Below are 20,465 nucleotides of genomic sequence, written 5' to 3' on the forward strand. Positions count from 1 at the left end.
GAACCCAGTCAAGCTACCGGATTTGGTTACACCTGTAAATCCCGCTGTCTTTCAGTTTGCAGTTTACCAGGGATCTAAGATGCACGGGGGGAGGGTGTGAGTTATTTAAACTCCACCTCTTTCATACACTGATTGGGCATTTGTAAAATAAGGGCGCGGCCTCGTATCTGTCGACCAATAGTAAAATTCCACCGTCCCACTCCCCCCCTTAGTAAAGGCTTTGATACCTTTCCAGGCTTGGTTGAGCGCCATGGTTCTTCAACAATGAAAAGGTGCCTGTACCACGTTGTGCCATAAAAAAAGGGTCGTTGGCTTGACTACGGTCTCATTTCCCGGGAGTCGTTGAAAAGTGTTACCGGTGCCCATATAAAAGGAGACTTGGGATCTACCACCTCGACTACAGACTGCATGCCAGCATTCGTGTGTGCATTTTTATGGGCGGTTGTAATTGACTGAAGTATTGACGCCCCCTGTGGTGCGCTTTTGGTGTATCTTACAGCGTTGTTATCCTGGCTATGTTCTTATGACAACAGTGTAGAATGGGACTGGATATTTAAAACGGACCAGCCGCTGCAAGCCGGACGAAAGGGATGTGAAGAAAGTAACGTGAAACGCAGGTAAATACTCGCGCGGAAAGGTGTGCAGAGCGAGTCGGATTAGTCGTGTTGAGTTGTACCAACGTCCGATTTTTGGTCAAAAAACGCTGAACCGTGAGATCTGTTTTAGTGGAGCGCGCGTGTATAGATATATTTACATCTAAAAACGTATGTTGATGTGATGGACCTTTGTGACAGAGTGGTCAAACAAACGCCCACCCGTCGCTGTTTGTGTTAGATGAATTTGTTTCTTTTATGTTTGCATCCATAGAACTTTGACTAGCTGAATATACTGTATGTGCCTGCATATACCAAAAATAATGTCTTGCATTCAATTTGCAGGAGTTGATAGCTAAAACGAAATGATGTCGTTTGTGGATGTCATTTTTTTTATCTACACGACCTGTATTTGAAAGTTTTTCATTTTCGTGGGGTTTCAGTCTTTGAAGTTAAACATATTTTTTTCACTTTACTGTATTAAGATTTGTGGGCTTTATTGCCAACTCGTCATCATGGTTAATTGGAACTTTTTAAACGTGGATTACATTAAACAGATATTTGCTACAAGGTATTAGTTGTGTTGACTGCTTTAAGGTTTCTTTATAGAATACCTCTCCTAAGGAACACATTTGTCAAGGAAAATGTATGGTTTTGTTAAGAAATGGGTAGTATAAATGTGTTTTACGCAAGGACGCGAGTCTCTGCCAGACTAGTGAGGATGCTCAGCACAAAGGTAACGTTGACAGGTCAAGGAACTGTTGAGAAGATACGTCGTGAAGGAAATTATCCACAGGCAATGAGTATCGTAAAGAAAGTGTACGGGTACAGTACAGAATTTGTCTGTCTGTACGTTTGTCCGTGCCTGCGCACCCAACGTCTGTATTTTTGTCTGTATACTGTCCTTAATGTGGTTATGCATTACTGTGTCTTTTGAATATGCCATTGAATCGTTTGCATTTTCGTGTTAATCGCATCCTCCCACCTCCGAGCAACAAATCAAAGTCAATTAGTAGAATGAATCAATTACATCCTTTATCTTATTTGTCCTCCACACACCCTTTTTTTGTTAAACCTTATTTAATGAATGATCAGAAATGATCAATACATTATTTTGTTAATGTTTGTCGAGGCTGACGCCCGCATGGGGTAAAACCTTGCCACAGCAGAGCTGTAATATGTTATTTATTGTCCGTCACTGTGGTTTTAGATAAAGGCATTATCATTTATTATCAACAATAACAAGAAACACATAAATTAAGATAGCTAGTTCAGGTGCACGTAACGTCAAATCGTACATGGGGATTCTTGGTTTGTCACGGTTCTGTCGAAAAGTAACTGTGCGCCTCCGCGGTATCAAGCTGAGTTCCAATTTGTTATTCCAGTCTTTGATTTCATTCAGGTGCATTCTGCTTTAGTATTGTACTTAGTTTTGCATAATGCCGTTTTTAAACATTTTTCTTATAATAGTTTCGGCCCTCTAAATAACGTGCAGAGGAACCTGTTGGAAATATGACGTCCTATCTGAGAGGGAACAAAAACGACCATATGAAACCGAACAGAAGAAAAAGTGTTATCCGATGTTTTAATTTTTTTTTCATGGAGCACTGATCTGGCGTCGTGCAAATGGAGATGTACACAAAAATAGATATTTTTTTTGTTTTTTGAGCTACATGACTCATTTACAGGCAGATTCTTGGTCTTTTCGTGTGCAGAGTGGTAAGGGTTTTGTGTTGAATTTACTGTAGATTCATTTACATCCTAGCCACTTTGAGGTACTGTTCAGTTGTTCACTACATTTATACCTATTCCATTTACATTTACTTATTTGGCCGATGCCTTTATCCAAGTCAGCTTATAACATTTATGATACAATTAGTTACATTTGTTTTTTTGATTGGAGCACAGGCAGTTCAACTGACTTGAACATGGTCACACAGTGTCAGTAGTGGGAGTTGAACCCAGAACCTCTGGGTTTGAGATCCAGAGCTTTAAGTACTACACCACACTGCCTGCATTTCTTTGTGTAATCTGCATAAGTCTGTATATTTCCCTTTAATAATCCTATTCGATTCATACTGGTTTGTTAAATGCTTAGTGAAGCTTAGAAATGTTACAATACGTTTGATTTGTTTTTTGCAGAAATCTGCTATGTTCTGAAGATGTAAATCTCTGTAAAAGGAAACATGATTACATAACTTTTTCTCATAGTTTTTGTTTTTGTGTTGTTCTCCTTGCCCTAATTAGGACTCTCTCTCTCTCTCTCTCTCTCTCTCTCTCTCTCTCTCTCTCTCTCTCTCTCTCTCTCTCTCTCTCTCTATATATCTGTATCTATATCTATCTATATATATATATATATATATATGCATGTATGTATGTATGTATTTCCTGCACCTTGGCAATTTCATAGCAATTCCCTACTCCTTTAAAGACAGAGAACCAAAATTTTCAAATACATAATCATTAGCTGGTATAATACTGCTGGATGCAACCTAGCAGTTAACAGGATTGCTTCTACTTGAGTGTCACATTGCATGTATCATAGTGAATTACTTTCAGCTACTGAGGAAATGGAAACTCTTGACAGTCTGTTATTTTCAAACAGTTCCTGTGAGTATCTGAATATATAATTTTTCATCCTTGCATATATTGCATATTTAGTCAATCTAATGATATACTATAATTATATATAGGCTTCAGAGATAATCTCTGATCAGATTGATCTGATGAATAAGTATTAATAAAGTGTACCAAACACCAACAAAAAAACTTTACCTACCCAAATTTTAGACTAAAAGAGAATTCTGATGGGAGCAAGTCTGAACATCACCACATCGATAATAAAGTACTCCTGCACTTTTACGGGATAAGTCTTGTGAAAAGACAATGAAAATGCCACAGTTGGGTTAAATGGGCAATTTGACGGTCGGGCAGTTGGCAGTACTGCTTTATGTAAAGCAATCCATCCAACTAAAGTACATTGGCATGCTGTTAATCCATGTACATTCAAACATATCTATGCAACAGTTGGAACACTATAGCAATGATGATAATGCCACCTGACGATTTAGGGATAGCCCTGACAAACTGACCAAGATCAAATGCTTTGCATCGTGCTAACTCTGGCAAGGTGGCAACCAACAAGATCATTAAGAGATGACACAAATATATTGTTATATTCAGTTCTATTTTGATTCTTCTAATTTGGAAATCCCTTTCACAGTTTGCCATAGGCAGGTCGAGAAACTTTGAGCCCCACCAATTGTTTCAGAAGTACATATTAAGCCAGTTTTATGTATGATTTCAATGGTTTCCCACATGATTTATTTTGATTGTTGTTAGCAAAGTATCAGAATGAAATTAGCTTGTCAGGTAAGCCCTTGCACAGGCAGAGCCCATCATCCCACTTTTATATATTACTGATGTCATTGCAGTCAAGATTAAATAAGTGCGTTCATCGTTTTAGTGAAGCATGAATTAATGAATGTGTCTTTCATCCCATATGGATGTTGCGTCAAACGGGTCAATTTTGGTAAACTTGCATTGTTTTCTGTTGAACAACCTTCTGGAGCCACTATGTAAGCATCTCTTGTTAATTCAAGACTGCCTGAGATAAGGTACTTGCTGAGTGTGAGGTAGTCTTGTGCTCAACCACCTGTGTGTCTTGCTGCTCTTATTGGTAGTCTTTCATAGCTGCTTATACTGTCACTATATCCAACACACTTCTTTGAAGTTTATGATTGCTACTGTAGTTTATTCTAAAAGATTCCAAGTTCTCACTAATGCATCTATCAAGCCTACTGTTGACCTAGTTTTTTTGAGCAGTACTTAGTGTGATATTTCTTTCTGCTGTCCTGTTAAAAATCATTGCAGACGGAGTACATACGAGTCCAGTTTGCTTCTCGATTTTTGTAGTTAACAGAACTGCTGACTCCTACATTTCAGTATACCATTGCTGTACTCAGTACATTTCCATTATTTTTAACGATGTATTGACTTATTTATTTGTTCTGTAGCAGATGGATGCCCTCACCATACCATTGCTGTACATGGCCAACATTTTGCTGCTGTTCTCATTCAGACCCTTTGTTGGACTCATGATTAATATACTGTTTTTTTTTTTTCTAAAGTCACTCCATTTGAATAAATCTTGAGTAAATTTGTTAGTTTAATGGTATATCGACTCATATATAGTACAACGATGAGTGTCTTTTGACAGTATTGCACACCGTTTGTGTAAGTAGTGATTTAGCTGGACATTTATTTTAAGAATGATTAAATATGTTGCATCACGTGTTGACCACCTTAAAAGATTTTGCAGAGAAAATATGTTACTTTGCAATTATTCAGTCATAGTGCTACATCATTTGTGTTTGGTTTAATTCTCATTGGGACGGGAGTGTGAACAGCTGTTTAGATGACAGCAAGATGCTTGAATGTATCTGAATTTAAAAGAGTCTGGCATCTGTTTGTAAATGGATTCTGCAGTATAAATAAGTGTACTCTGTGCCTGTTTGTTATGGCATTCAGGGCTTGAATTTCATGCATGATAGAAAGGGAGCTTCCCCCTAGTGTAACAAGTAATTGGAATGGGGTGGATTTAGCGTAGGATTTATAAAGAATGATATGATTATCCTGGACTACACAATTTAACACATACACATACCAAATATTTATTGACATGTTCTCTGAAGTATATGAAAACTAAATATTGCTTAAAATCAACACTAAAAGTAAAATTTCAAACATTATACTAGCATTGTTGCTTGAATAAAAATTAAACAATGTTTTAATTTACACAAACTCATTTATAAAAAATATACTGCTCATACCAGATTTGGTGGAAAAATCAATTTATCAGGTTTGTGACCTTTGCTGTTTGAAAAATTAGGTTTGCATCAGTATATGAAGAGTACATTAGCTGGTTAATAACACATATGAAGAGTAATTCTGAATAAGCAAGTGAAATTATTTTAAAATTGTTTTATTTTCCAAAGCTTTCCCTCCCTTTTTTAAAATTTGTCCTAACTTTAAGACTGCCTTTGTGAATTCAAACTTTGTCAATTTAAGATTATTATTTCAAAATTACTATAAAGCGTTGTGAGCAGACTTTGATTTATGGTTTATTAATGCAGAATGTGAACTGGACTGACAGTACGTGCACAGTTTAGTTCTAACTTGGGACATTTTTGTATTTGCACTAAAAACATTTTATTTTAGACTGACATGTAGTTGATGCATGAGAGGTTGATGGCTTATCTATGTTTGAACCCTTACTTGCGGAAGGAATAGGCATTGACTCCAGTGACCATGAACTGGTCAGAGAATGGATGGTTGGGTGAACAACTGTAGCTGTGTTCATAACAATTTAAGGATGAATATGAGGATTCTATTTCTCCATCACGACCATGTATGGCATGATAGTAAATAGCAAATAATCTCAACATTTCCTCAACTCTGTCAACTTATAGCTGATTAGTTACATTTTCAAAGGATGCATGCATCACCTATTTTTATTTTACAAGAAATTCTATTATGGTATAAAATTGGAAAAAATTAAAGCTTTTTTCCCTCCTCTTTAATAAGTAAGCCATGCAGGAGTTCTAAGTAATAGGCAGGATCCATGCACTTCCACACTGAAATACAAGCCCTGGCATAGTTTTTTAACAACATTCGTCTATTTGGACAAAGCAACACATTATCATTCTTGTATATTATAGATGTAGTGTATTACAGAGCAGAAAAATTGTCTTTTTTTTTTAGTAGTTTGGCCTTCTTTACATTTATACATTATTTCAAATTAAAAGGAATCTATGGTCTTTTCATAAATCCAAAACATAATTAAAATGAGTTATATGTATATTTTGGCCTGCAGGTGAAATAGTGCATAAAATATTGACCACTTCTGATGGTAGTTAGTTTATTTCTTGAATACATTATTGTAATGTTCCTGCCGAAGTTGCTCCATATAGTTAACTTGTTTAAATTCCTAACATTTCATATTGGGATAAAAAAGTTGGAGGAGAAAAGAAATTGATCCTAAATGTTGTTGTGTCATGTCTTCTGTTGCTTTGCAGTGTAACATAAGATAAGATGTCATCTCTGTTTTTTGGAAACATGAGTGTTCAAGATAAGCCTAAATTTCAACACCTGGTTGAAGAGTATGATTAAACCAGTAAGAGTCATTGGAGTTAGTCAATAATCTCTGGAATAATGTATCCAGACCTTGTCCTAAAAAATGTTCATCCTCACAAATAAATAAATTCCATTTTTTCTAGTTTTGCAAGAGAAATTGTTCAATGCAAATAAATGACAATCGGATAATAAATGAAAGTGTAAGAGTAAGTTTTCAAGACTAAAGTAGATGCAGTTAAATGTCCAAATATGGCAAATGTTCTATATATGTAGATGGTATTTCTGTGTAAGTGTGTTGGCAAGTACATTGTATATGTTGGTTACTATTTATCTCTTGATTTTATTCTGTTGATTTTTAATACTCAGACCCAGATAAATGTATCTTTGTGGAATAAATAGCATTGTCTTGAATTTCACATTTTCATCTGCATATACTGAACTGACTGAAGAGTTAGATTGGGAGACGGAAACTTGTACATTTTCATTGATTGACTGAGCTTGTGGTTCGTTTCTTCTGTGGAAACGGAGTAAATGATAGACAAAATGTACAGTATGTGAATTTATAGGTAGTGCAGGGAGGATCACATTTTTGGCGAGACTTTTTCTAATGAGTTGCCAATATCTGCTTGTTTGCATGTAATCTCCAGGGGCCTCATGTATAATGCCATGCGTAGAACTCACACTGTAACATGGCATAAGCACAAAAGCGGGAATGTGCATACGCACAGAAAAATCCAGATGCAGGAATCTGTGCATACGCAAAATTTCACGTTCTTCCACTACATAAATCCCGATCAGTGTGAAAAGTAACGCATGCGCCTTCTGTCCCGCCAAACTCCTCCCAGAATTATTTCTCTTTGAATATGCAAATCGATATAAATAGCCTTCTGTGAAAAGACAATGGGAAAAGCATGGGGGAAAATATAAGAATTTCAGCGAATACCAAGTGGAGGCAAAGGAAAAACGTACTATTTGTTGGTTTAAACAGTGGTATCTATAATAATAAAAGGCAAAGCCCTCACTGACTGACTGACTCACTCATCACTAATTCTCCAACTTCCCGTGTAGGTGGAAGGCTGAAATTTGGCAGGGTCATTCCTTACAGCTTACTTACAAAAGTTAGGCACGTTTCATTTCGAAATTCAAAGCGTAATGGTCATAACTGGAACATATTTTTTGTCCATACACTGTAATGGAGGAGGCGGAGTCACGTATCGCGTCATCACGCCTCCTACGTAATCACGTGAACTAAAAACAAGGAAGAGATTTACAGCACGAGTCACACACGGGAACGAAGGTAAATGACGTTAATTTTTGACTGTCTTTTAATACTGTGTAAGCATACATATTAACACATGTGCAATTAAACGTGTGCATTTACGGGGTGATTTCTCAGGCTTAAAAGCTCACCTTTTATCAAACGCGGGAACAAAGGTAACTGACGTTGTTCACTGTCTTTTAATACTGTGTAACCATACATATTAACACATGTGCAATTAAACGTGTGCATTTACGGGGTGATTTCTCAGGCTTAAAAGCTCGCCTTTTACTAAAAAGGTAAATGCAAAACTATTTTCAATCAGTTTATTGAAACGCTCCCGTTAAGGATTGCAATAACATATTCGCGAGATAAAAGAACGAAGTAGGGGGAAATGGAGGAAGAGCCGCGAACAGCTAAGAGCAAAAAATTAATTAAACAATTGAGAACGGAGCGAGTTAAGCATACAAGCATGTTCATAAGGGAAAGAAAGCACGGTGTAAAACGTAAGTTTAAATTAAGTTTATAGAAACGCTCCCGCTGCGGATTGCAATAACATATTCGCGAGATAAAAGTTTAATGAGAACACATGAGGTATAAACGAACCACACGCCGTGGCGCAACGTTAGGGGCAACAGTTTCAACCATTCTATGATCTGCTTCTCGCAACTGAAAGACGGCACATGGCGGATGTTAGCCGACTTGCTGACCGCAATGTTAGGGGCTTCAACTATGGCGCTGACGCCACATCTCAGTGCCAACACTTTGCAGACTGTACTTAAAAGACACGCCCTCCTCACTGGACAGTTAAAAACACCAATCAAACTAATGATGACATCAAGTATTACCCAATCAAAAGTAGGAAAGTAGGCATCTTCATAAAATGCGTGTGGGATGATTTGCATGAGACGCTGCTTTAAAAAAAAAATGATAAAAAAAATACGGGATAAATCCCGTCCAGTATTGATTCAAAACGGGACGCCCAATTTCATTCTCAAACGCGGCACGATTCCGTATTTTAAAGGACGGGTGGCAACCCTACAGTGCCAGGTAACCACCCATACAATCAGATTGTGATTCAGACTAGGAATGCAATGAATGTAATTACCCCGATCTACATACAAGGCGAAAGTCTTGCAACATTCAAAGATGATGGTTTGGGATAAGTACACCATACAACATAAAAGAGCTTATGAAGCCTTGAACCGAAAAAAGCAAGATCTCAGAGATCGTAAAAAAAAAAAAAATAGGAGGTAATGTCGTTTTACTCGCTGTAGATTTTAGTCAAACATTACCAGTTATTCCACGAGGGAGACCAGCAGATGAACTCAACGCGTGTTTAAAATCCATGCTTCTCCCACGCTCGGTTATATGTCGCGTGTTCTCAGGTAGGTGCACCAAAAAATGTATACATTTAAGCATGTAATGGGCAAACAAAAAATGAGGTATACCCGAAGGCACTGCAGTAGTACTTTATGTAACTTTACTTCTTAAATGTTAATGTTTTACTGTTTAATAATTTATACGCTTCTTATATGTTGTTCAAATTCTTTTATCAAAATACCACTGACAGCGCAATGCACGATAACATGGAGTGAATACACCATACGCATCCGCCCACGGCTGCCCTGCTGTGCGCAGATAGGAGTTGATTCTACAATAAAATAAAATAAACATAAAAAGAGTAAAACAATCATCACCCATAAACCGTGTGTGTGTGTATATATGTGTATATATATATGTTGATATGTGGATGTGTATATATATATCTACATATATCTACACATATATATATATATATATATATATATATATATATATGTGTAGATATATGTAGATATATATATATATGTAGATATATGTAGATATATATATATATGTAGATATGTATATATATATATATATGTAGATATGTATATATATGTGTATATGTATATGTATATATATGTTTATATGTGTGTGTGTGTATTTTATATATATAAAACACAGCAACACTCATAACAATGACAACACAATTACATTGACAATCATGTTACGTTATTTTTAAAATGTTTCCTTTTTTTTTCATAACCTCTTTAACACACTACTTCTCCGCTGCGAAGCGCGGGTATTTTGCTAGTAATCAATAAAAGAAAGTTGATCGAGTGACATAGTGTCAGAGAAACTCGAAAGCTCAAGTTCACAAAGTCGCACAGTGCCCGAAATAAAAAAGAAATCACATATCAAAGTCGCCGTGAAAAGGCGACTTGTAGTGGACCGTCTGAGTGTCATATGAAAGCTTATTAGGGTACAGAGAAAAAAATAGGCACACAGTGGGGAAAAAAGCACGAAATGTCAACTTTAATCTTGAAATTTCCACTTTAATCACGTAGTTTATTTTGTCATTAAAGTAGAACATCATAAACTTCATCTTAAAATCGTTTATTTTACTAGTTTCTCAAGTAGCACGTTAAATGCTTTGTTCTGTGTTTGATCTTCTATGTGCTCTATGTGTGTGAATCACTACGTGCTTCTGTTCTTTTTCTTTCTCCAACAGGACACATAATCCATTACATTCATGATATTACAGCTCTCTGAATAATTAAAATACTGAGATGTATGCGTGATATCTTTTTCATGATGATAGGAATGAAAGCATGTTATTAAACATGGGAACACGGTGGCGCAGTGATTGTTCATATCTCACGCAAGAGGCTTGCTGCGCCATGTGCGACCTTCGATGAAATAATTTATTACAGAAGTACTGTCTCTTTCAAACGTACTAACCTCCAATTCCTGTCCTTACTTTTCTTTCTCCAAACACCCAATCGCCACACAATCAGCTCTGTAATAGACGTTAAGCCATCTGTAAGCTTAGAACGCCGATTCTTCAAAACGTTTAAGGAACTTTGAAATATCTTCGTAGTACATGTTTAATTATTCTGTCCGTCTATCCTTCCAGTGTCGCGTCAGCGCCAGCAATAATACAGCGCAAGGCAGGAGCTATCCGTGAACTAGCTAGCGCTGCAGCACCGTGTCCTCACATGTTTAATTATTAACAATACAGATTATTTAAATGAAGTTAAAGTTTTATCTGTATACTATAAGAAACATATTTTGCTGCATTTCATCTTAATAATGATATCGTCATCATACGCGCTTTATAAAGTGGTGCAGGTTGTGCAATATTATAACTGTAGTGCAAGTTTACAGTGGGGTAATTGTACTTATAAGTACAGACAGTTCTACAAGGAGCACTTGATGGACTGATTGAGTGCGTTTATAGTTCTTGGGATGAAACTGTTTCTGAAACACGAGGTCTGTACAGGAAAGGCTTTGACGCGTTGTGGCTGAGGTATTGTGTGCTTGAAACTGTATACCGATAATTCTCTTTCCGATCAGCGACTGCTGTGATTCCCCACTCAGATACAGTGATATAAATACTCCGAGTGGTGCAGTGAGAGTAATATGGAAAAAGATGATCTGCTGTGGCAACCCTTAACGGGAGCAGCTGAAAGAAGAAGAAGATGCAGTGAGCGTAACAACGCTAAAGCAGTTGTGGTATTTGGAATACTATGGCTATTCCCTGGACCATTATATTGCTACAGGTTAATTACAATCAGATGCATTACACTAATAAACAATATGCAGTTAATTTCAGTGTATTTATAAAGCCGCGTCAGGAATGTGGGTCTAAGAAAGAAAGGATAACCACACAGGAACAGTAGCACTGCTTTGACGCTGGGTGCCGCCAGTCTGCAAAACCGAGCAGAGAAATTGCGTACGGCAGGGTATGAGGTATCGTGGAAATGTGTGTGTCTTTACGCCAAGTTTAGGTTTTATACATCGCGATTTGAGCGTGGAAACGTTCGTACGCAACGTTTCTGTGTGTATGCACCGTTTATACATGAGGCCCCTGGTTACTTTGATTTTTAATAATGTACAGCATGTACTGTAGATGATTGTCAATGTTTTCAAGTTTAGTTTTAACTGTGTCAATAATTGATGTCACTTGGGTTTTCATTCAGTACTCTTATTACTCAATTTTGCATTTTCTTCATCCACACTTGAATAATTAAATGTACTCACACACCATGGATGATGTGCCAGTCCATTATACTTAATATACCCACAATCACAAGTTGTTTTATATAACTGCTAGACTATGGCTCAACATTTAACAATACCATATTAAAACAGATCACTTATCTCTTATGTTTAGGTCTTAGTGCCACCATCCACAACTGAATTTTAGACCACCTACGTAGCAGAGCCTAGCATGTGTAAACTAGCAGCATGCCTTCCTCCATGCTTATCCTCAACACTGCTCAATGCTGTACCCCTTTGACTCTGACTGATATTCCCCAATGACTGAGTGGCCAAATAGTAGAAAAGCTTATTCCTGCCTCTCAAATTTTTTTATTGCATGATTTTGCAAAAGTGTTATTTTGCAAAATATGTTGCCTGGTGTGGTTGGTATCATTGTGCGCGCATGTGCTCTGGAACATCCTGGGATAGAGTGACACATGTAGTTTGAAATCAAGTGACAAGAATTGTACAATTCCCATAGGTATATGAATAAAACTTCTTGTGTGTGTGTGTGAGGTGGAAATTTATTGTGCATAGTTTAGGGTGCCAGCAATTCCTTTTTGTTTATGCTTTTAGGAGTCCACATGGCTGCTGATCAGAAACGAGCACGATATATCTTGACTGTGTGGATGCTAGGGGTCGCTGTTGCCCTGTTGAACCCACCAGACAGACGTCCAGGACACACGTTAAAAGTACCAGGAAGATTCTTTATTTTTCTTCAATAAAGTGCCCAAAGCACCGCACACTCCACAATTCTCCAATAATACAATAATTAATAACAATAATAATAATAATCCTCCTCTCCACCCAGCAGCTCTGTCACTCTACCACCCAACTCCGTCTCGATCTGCTGGGTCTCCAACAGTCCTTTATATATTCCATGACCCAGAACTGTTACTCCTCTTCTTCCAGGTCAAACGCCACATCATCCTCCTCAAGTATCCCAGAAGTACTGCAAGCTTCTGTCCTCGTGACTCCGAAGTACTTCCGGGTTATTGTAACAATAATAGTCCCCAGGTTCTTGGTGAGCTCCCCCTGGCGGCACCCACGGCATCCAACAGGGCTGAAGAAACAGACTCCATGACTCATGTTGCCCTGAGGGAATCCGGGGAACCATTTCCGTCCAGGGGAGCTGCCATCTAGCGTCCTGTAAGATGCAGTGCCCTGAAAAGGCTGTTTTTCCTCCTTTTATTTGTTGAGGGACATTCCGGCCAGACTGAAACGCCAGCCGCCAATCACAGCTGTCATTAAGATTTTTCGGCAACACCTTTATTTTCTCAGAGGTCTGAGGAAAGTATAGATGTCTCCATCTATAAGTACCAACCAATATACTGTAGGTGTACAGTGAAATCTGTTGCCTCTGGTTGCATTACTTCCTGGTATAACATCAGCTCTGCTTAGGACCATAAAGCACTACACAGAGAATGGTGAAGGAGACACAGAAAATTACTGATTAATAGTTGCCTTCTGCTCAGGACTATTGATGGTATTATATTACTGTTACTAGGCTATTGGAGACATGCAAGGAAAATGTCATTGTACTTTGTAAATATAACAGTAAACATCAACTTATAAAATGAGTGTTGCACAAAAGAAGGAAAAATGTCATGGCTCACAGAGGAATAAGGTTTTGAGTACAGTCATGTTACCTGCATGAATGAACAGGCTGAATCAGCTGGCGACTGTGATGTAGTTACGACTTTGTTTAAGCATTCACAGTTTGGTGTAGATTTCACAAAGAAGTTAGAAAAAAAAATCCAGGGGTGATTCCAGGAACCTTTAAAAATAAATGTAATGCAAACAAAGTAGAGGCTTAACTTCATTGATGATTGCTAATGAAAAAAGATACATCTGAAAATATTATAGACTCCGTTATTAACTTCTTGAAATCTCTTCAGTTTTTTTTCTTTCTCCTCCTGACTCACCAGTGCAAGAAAACCCCCACATATTATACAATATGCTGTTTGATGTGTCTTGATATCTAGTTATACAAGACATTAGATACAGTATATTGAGAACCCCCCCTATTTTTGGCCTTCTAAACCTGAAAGCCCTAATCTTTAGGCCACTTTTTACCATATTTTCTGTAGGAAATTACACCCTTATGATGAAGAGAAATTAGGTGTCTTCAGCAAAAGTGATCAAAAGGGCTTGGAAGTTGTGCATACCACATTAAACTAACCCCAGTGGTTCAATTCCTAATGACATATATAAGGGGTCATAGTTACTCCTTTTTACAACACTTCATATAAAATGGGGATTAGTAATATAGGCTTGTGGAATATCGTTTTATCTGCAGTGGGCTGGCGCCCTTCCTGGGGTTTGTTTCCTGCCTTGCGCCCTGTGTTGGCTGGGATTGGCTCCAGCAGACCCCCGTGACCCTGTATTTAGGATATAGCGGATTGGATAATGGATGGGTGGATAAATATTATTTTATGCTGTTTCAAGGTTGCTGATCGTGAATATAATACTTTTTGATTCTACTGAATCTAGTCCTCTAACAGCCACTCCCAGAAGGTTTAAAAACCAACATAATTCAAACATAAGCACATGAGATATGATTTTAGTCTATTTAACGGTCAATTATTATGAATATCATGTTATTTTTGATCCTTTATATGATCATCTGTCAGAGGGTGAAAGACAGCAAATTTCTATTACAATTGAGAATATTCAAACTGAGGCACACATTTTAATATTTCAAATATTTGATGCAATTATTATTTATTATGTGCTTCTATCTCATGAGGTCAATCATTACGTTTTTTTTATGAACACCCGAAATTAGGGCAGCTTGTGTTAATTTAGACTTTTGTAGTTTTTTTTTGTCTTTTTGTTGTTGTTGCATTTTGTCATTGACTGATAGTAAAGCAAGAGCCCAAATAAAATGTTGGGGGCTCCAACTAGACAACCCTGTTTGCTAATGCAACAGGAAACAAAAATAGCAGGTACACAAAGGAGTATAATCAAAAAGGTAGGGTAAGGGGGCTATAAAGAGCAGTCCGGCTTCATGATAGGGTTGCTCGTCTCCTAAATGAGGCACCTCCTTCTGTGAGTGCCGTGGTTGTATAGCTCATGGAATGGAAGTTGCAGGGTCAGTTGCCCTCATTGGGCATCTTCTCAGAGTTGTGGGTGGGTAGTAAAAGAGATAAGACAGCTGGCAATAATGTCCCCGGTGTTGGAAGTGCTTACCTCTGACAAGCGTGGAATATAACCCTCTGATGCACATGCGTGACAATGTAGTCAACAACTGTTGGCTTTAATGTTTTATGTCAGTTACAGATAATATATAGAGAGGTTGTATATTAAGAAACATTACAGGATGTTGTAAATCATATACAGAAGCCTACATGGCCTTTGAAACAGTCTGTCTTCCTATAGAAAGGTATGCTATGGGAGTTTGCTATGGTTATTAGTTGTGTCAGATTCCCTTTCTTAAAGCTATTTTACACCAAATTTTACATTTTTTGAGAAGTGACTGAATCATTATTATTTTAAACATGATTGTCAGAAGCATTATAGGCTGAATGTTTATTTCACACTGAGGAAAATGTCTTGATTCAATCCACGTCATCCTGGAGTCCCAAGAACCTAAGGGCTGATTAGTATGTACTGTAAACTATATTAAAGATATATTAAGACAAAATATGTAGTGTCACAGTAGAGGCTCTTGTCCACCTCTTGAACCCTCAGGTACCACTCTAGACACCAGGTAAAAGTCCAAGACTCTTTATTATAATAACAACGTGCACCAAGCACTCTCCACACCACACTACTCATATACTCAGTAAACACTTCTACAAATACCAATTCTCCTCGCCCAGACACTTCGCTCTCCTACCTCCCAGCTCAACTCAGTGTCTGGGCTTTCCCACAGTCCTTTTATACACCCTGACCCGGAGGTGTTCCTGTCCAACAGTCCACAGTTCCTTATTCCTTCCGGGTCAGGGTAAACAGTCCTTATCTTCAACCTGGAAGCACGTCATCTCTCCTGCTCACGTGACCAGGACGTACTTCCAGGTTATAGGGCACACATGAGTCCACGGGCTTCCCGACAGCCACTCCTAGTGGTCCCCAAGGTTTCCAGCAGGGCTGTGTATAAAAACTACATAGTCCATGAGGCCCTGCTGGAATTCGGGGCCCGTCCATGCTGTCAGGAGAGCTCCTCCTGGCGGCCTGGGGGTGAGGGCCGGAGTAAGAAGCCGGCAATCCACCACAGTAGTTAGCATGCAGAAGCATTTACTCACTAGTACAAAATGTGAGCATGTATTTGCGTTTACATTCGATTACGTCTACTAGCATTTGTGTAAAGTAAAAGTATTTTGAAGTTTTAAAAGTTGGTTAAATTTATTTGTACTAAATAAAATGGTTAAAGTGGCTAGTCATGATTTTTTTTCCCTCTGTTTTAAAATCCTTCAGTCTAAATTGAGATAAGATGTCGATCTCAATTCCAGCATAATTTCATTTCTCAGAAAATATTCTTTTCGAGGACAGTTGGGTACTATTTTTCAAGATGAAAAGTTTTCTGTTAATCTGTGTGTCAAACAGCTGGGTACCATCATTAACTTAAGCCTAAAGCCAACAACAATTGTCTAACATCAATGGTGGTGTTTATTTGCACATGCTGGTCTTTTCTGCAGGCCACCTGTGTAAATGAAGGAATCAAATGTAGATTACATGCCAGTATAAGTATGAACAGTCAGACAAAAGGGCACATCTAAAACTGGACTTTTATTCCATCATTGTAAATTCAGATAAATGCAGTGTTTAGGATTATACTTATTTTGGGTGTTTGTTCGACAGCTACAGCAGTATCTGGCTTCACAACTATTATATGGCTTTTTGAGTTTATATGGTAGTTACCCAAATTCCCTTTTTCCATTTTCTGCATTTTTGTTTTTAATTTAATTTATATATTTATTCACTTATTAAATTATTAATTCTTTGGTAATGTCTTAGGAGTTCAGATCGATTTACAGTGGTGTGAAAAACTATTTGCCCCCTTCCTGATTTCTTATTCTTTTGCATGTTTGTCACACAAAATGTTTCTGATCATCAAACACATTTAACCATTAGTCAAATATAACACAAGTAAACACAAAATGCAGTTTTTAAATGATGGTGTTTATTATTTAGGGAGAAAAAAAATCCAAACCTACATGGCCCTGTGTGAAAAAGTAATTGCCCCCTTGTTAAAAAATAACCTAACTGTGGTGTATCACACCTGAGTTCAATTTCCGTAGCCACCCCCAGGCCTGATTACTGCCACACCTGTTTCAATCAAGAAATCATTTAAATAGGAGCTGCCTGACACAGAGAAGTAGACCAAAAGCACCTCAAAAGCTAGACATCATGCCAAGATCCAAAGAAATTCAGGAACAAATGAGAACAGAAGTAATTGAGATCTATCAGTCTGGTAAAGGTTATAAAGCCATTTCTAAAGCTTTGGGACTCCAGCGAACCACAGTGAGAGCCATTATCCACAAATAGCAAAAACATGGAATAGATAGATAGATAGAATAGTGGTGAACCTTCCCAGGAGTGGCCGGCCGACCAAAATTACCCCAAGAGCGCAGAGACGACTCATCCGAGAGGTCACAAAAGACCCCAGGACAACGTCTAAAGAACTGCCGGCCTCACTTGCCTCAATTAAGGTCAGTGTTCACGACTTCACCATAAGAAAGAGACTGGGCAAAAACGGCCTGCATGGCAGATTTCCAAGACGCAAACCACTATTAAGCAAAAAGAACATTAGGGCTTGTCTCAATTTTGCTAAGAAACATCTCAATGATTGCCAAGACTTTTGGGAAAATACCTTGTGGACTGATGAGTCAAAAGTTGAACTTTTTGGAAGGCAAATGTCCCGTTACATCTGGCGTAAAAGGAACACAGCATTTCAGAAAAAGAACATCATACCAACAGTAAAATATGGTGGTGGTAGTGTGATGGTCTGGGGTTGTTTTGCTGCTTCAGGACCTGGAAGGCTTGCTGTGATAGATGGAACCATGAATTCTACTGTCTACCAAAAAATCCTGAAGGAGAATGTCCGGCCATCTGTTCGTCAACTCAAGCTGAAGCGATCTTGGGTGCTGCAACAGGACAATGACCCAAAACACACCAGCAAATCCACCTCTGAATGGCTGAAGAAAAACAAAATGAAGACTTTGGAGTGGCCTAGTCAAAGTCCTGACCTGAATCCAATTGAGATGCTATGGCATGACCTTAAAAAGGCGATTCATGCTAGAAAACCCTCAAATAAAGCTGAATTACAACAATTTTGCAAAGATGAGTGGGCCAAAATTCCTCCAGAGCGCTGTAAAAGACTCATTGCAAGTTATCGCAAACGCTTGATTGCAGTTATTGCTGCTAAGGGTGGCCCAACCAGTTATTAGGTTCAGGGGGCAATTACTTTTTCACACAGGGCCATGTAGGTTTGGATTTTTTTTTCTCCCTAAATAATGAAAACCACCATTTACAAACTGCATTTTGTGTTTACTTGTGTTATATTTGACTAATGGTTAAATGTGTTTGATGATCAGAAACATTTTGTGTGACAAACATGCAAAAGAATAAGAAATCAGGAAGGGGGCAAATAGTTTTTCACACCACTGTATGTTATGCCATCATACCTGCTTCCATTCATGTCATCTTTAGCTTCCTTTTCTCCCCCCTCTTCCCATCTACTTCCATCCAAACTTCACCCCCTCATTCTTATCATGTCATCACCTCCACAGTAATCCTTTGTCTTTACTGTGAATTAATCATCTTCACCCTCGTATCCACCTGATTATTATGCTCTTATCTTTTCCACTTTTGCTTCATGCTCTTCTTTCAACTCAGACCTTTCTTCCATATACAGTGAACCTCCTTCTACATCTGTGTACTTTCTTAGACTTTTTCTGCACATTTGTAGCAGTCTTAATTTATTTAATGTTGGAAGTTCTGTATGTAAGTGGTATTTTATAGTCTTAAATAATAGAAAATTAAATACCCGAAAATATAGAAAGAAGGCAGTGCATCCACAAGATTTAAAAATAAGAAATTGTGGGAAATATTGGCAGTAGAAAGTTTCCAGTTTTCAGTATAACATCATTAAAAAAAAACAAAAAAAAACACCTGGTTTCTAATTTTGATGGCAAGAAATGTGCTCATCGTGTTAATTGGCAACTGTAAACTAAACCAGTATGAGTAAGTGTGGATGTGTCAGTGAGCTTGTCTTGTGATGGATTAGCACCCTGTCCCCTGATTAGGGGCTGCATTGTGCCAGATGATGCTACAGGTGTCTCTGCAAGCCTAAACGGGATTAGGCAAATTCATTTATGGATGGATAGATGAATGAATTCAGTTAAGATTGACTTCAAGTACAGAAAGTACTGATATCATGCAGTTCATGAAATAGAAACAAAATTGTTAGCTATCACAGCAACAGATGTAATTAAAACATAAAAAGTAACATTGTTTTGTTTAGATGCTAAGATAGTTCATGGCATGTTACACCTAAAACCTTTTTATATTTTGCATTCTGTAATGTAATAAGCTTGAAAATGGTATTAACTAGGGATGCACAAATTAAATTTTTTTTTCTTAAAAAAAAAAAAAATTGTATATTGGGTCCTGCATAACTAAATGCGAAGAAGCCACATGCTCTATATTAAAGTGTGAACTTTAAACTATAGACCACAGTTTTGCCTTGTTCATTTTTATTTAAAAAAATAATTCTGTAGGCTTGTTGTTCAATGAGCTTAAAATACTAAAATAAATAAGATTGCTTTAAAATGCATACCTTATTAACTAAGAAAATATGTTGAGAAAATATTTATCAATATCACATCATTAAAGAAAATAAAATGCTTCTCATAATTGTTAATAAATAATAAAATGCTTCTTATATTGCTGTTTCTTCTGTAATATGCTTATATGAAACAAAGCTTAATTTATGAAGTAATTTTTACCATATGTTTAATAAAAAGTATATGTTCTCACACATTGATTCAATTAATTGGCAGGTAAATACTGCCTAAATGTAAACATTCATGCACTTAGAGGTTTTAATCATTTTTTTTTTATTAATTGCTCAACAGCTTTTTTTGTTGTTTAAAATATACTTTTAGTATATTTAGAAAGCTCTTTTCAACAGTGTACTTGCTAGACATTCCTAATTCTTGAGGTGTAATTATAAGTATGGATTACCATTTTAATTATACAGTACTTGTTTCTTACCAAAACCTGTATACTGTATGACACACACAAATAAATTGTAAACACAGTACACACCTTTTAAAAAATCTGCAAATTTATCAAATGTTCGTAAAGTGTTTATCAAAAATGTACAAGACTAACATGCTTAACAAGTTAACAAGTAAAATAGACAAATTTTGCTATTAAGCTAACAAGCCTGTTGTTTACTTGGC

The 20,465-nt window shown here is 37.3% G+C and overlaps 1 protein-coding gene across 3 annotated transcripts in view; it reads left to right on the top strand.

Annotated features, from left to right (window-relative positions):
- The first annotated feature begins 227 nt into the window (after positions 1 to 227).
- Positions 228 to 20,465, top strand: part of wasf1 (WASP family member 1) — a 554,848-nt gene continuing 534,610 nt past the window's right edge. For 2 of the 3 annotated variants that reach the window (XM_051925241.1, XM_051925242.1), the window contains exon 1: positions 228 to 616. The gene's annotated coding sequence lies outside the window, so the exon portion shown is untranslated. The remainder of the gene's footprint in view (positions 617 to 20,465) is intronic. The other variant, XM_051925243.1, reaches the window with a different exon arrangement.

The sequence above is a fragment of the Erpetoichthys calabaricus genome, chromosome 3, assembly GCF_900747795.2.
Source record: "Erpetoichthys calabaricus chromosome 3, fErpCal1.3, whole genome shotgun sequence".
Lineage (NCBI taxonomy): Eukaryota > Metazoa > Chordata > Cladistia > Polypteriformes > Polypteridae > Erpetoichthys > Erpetoichthys calabaricus.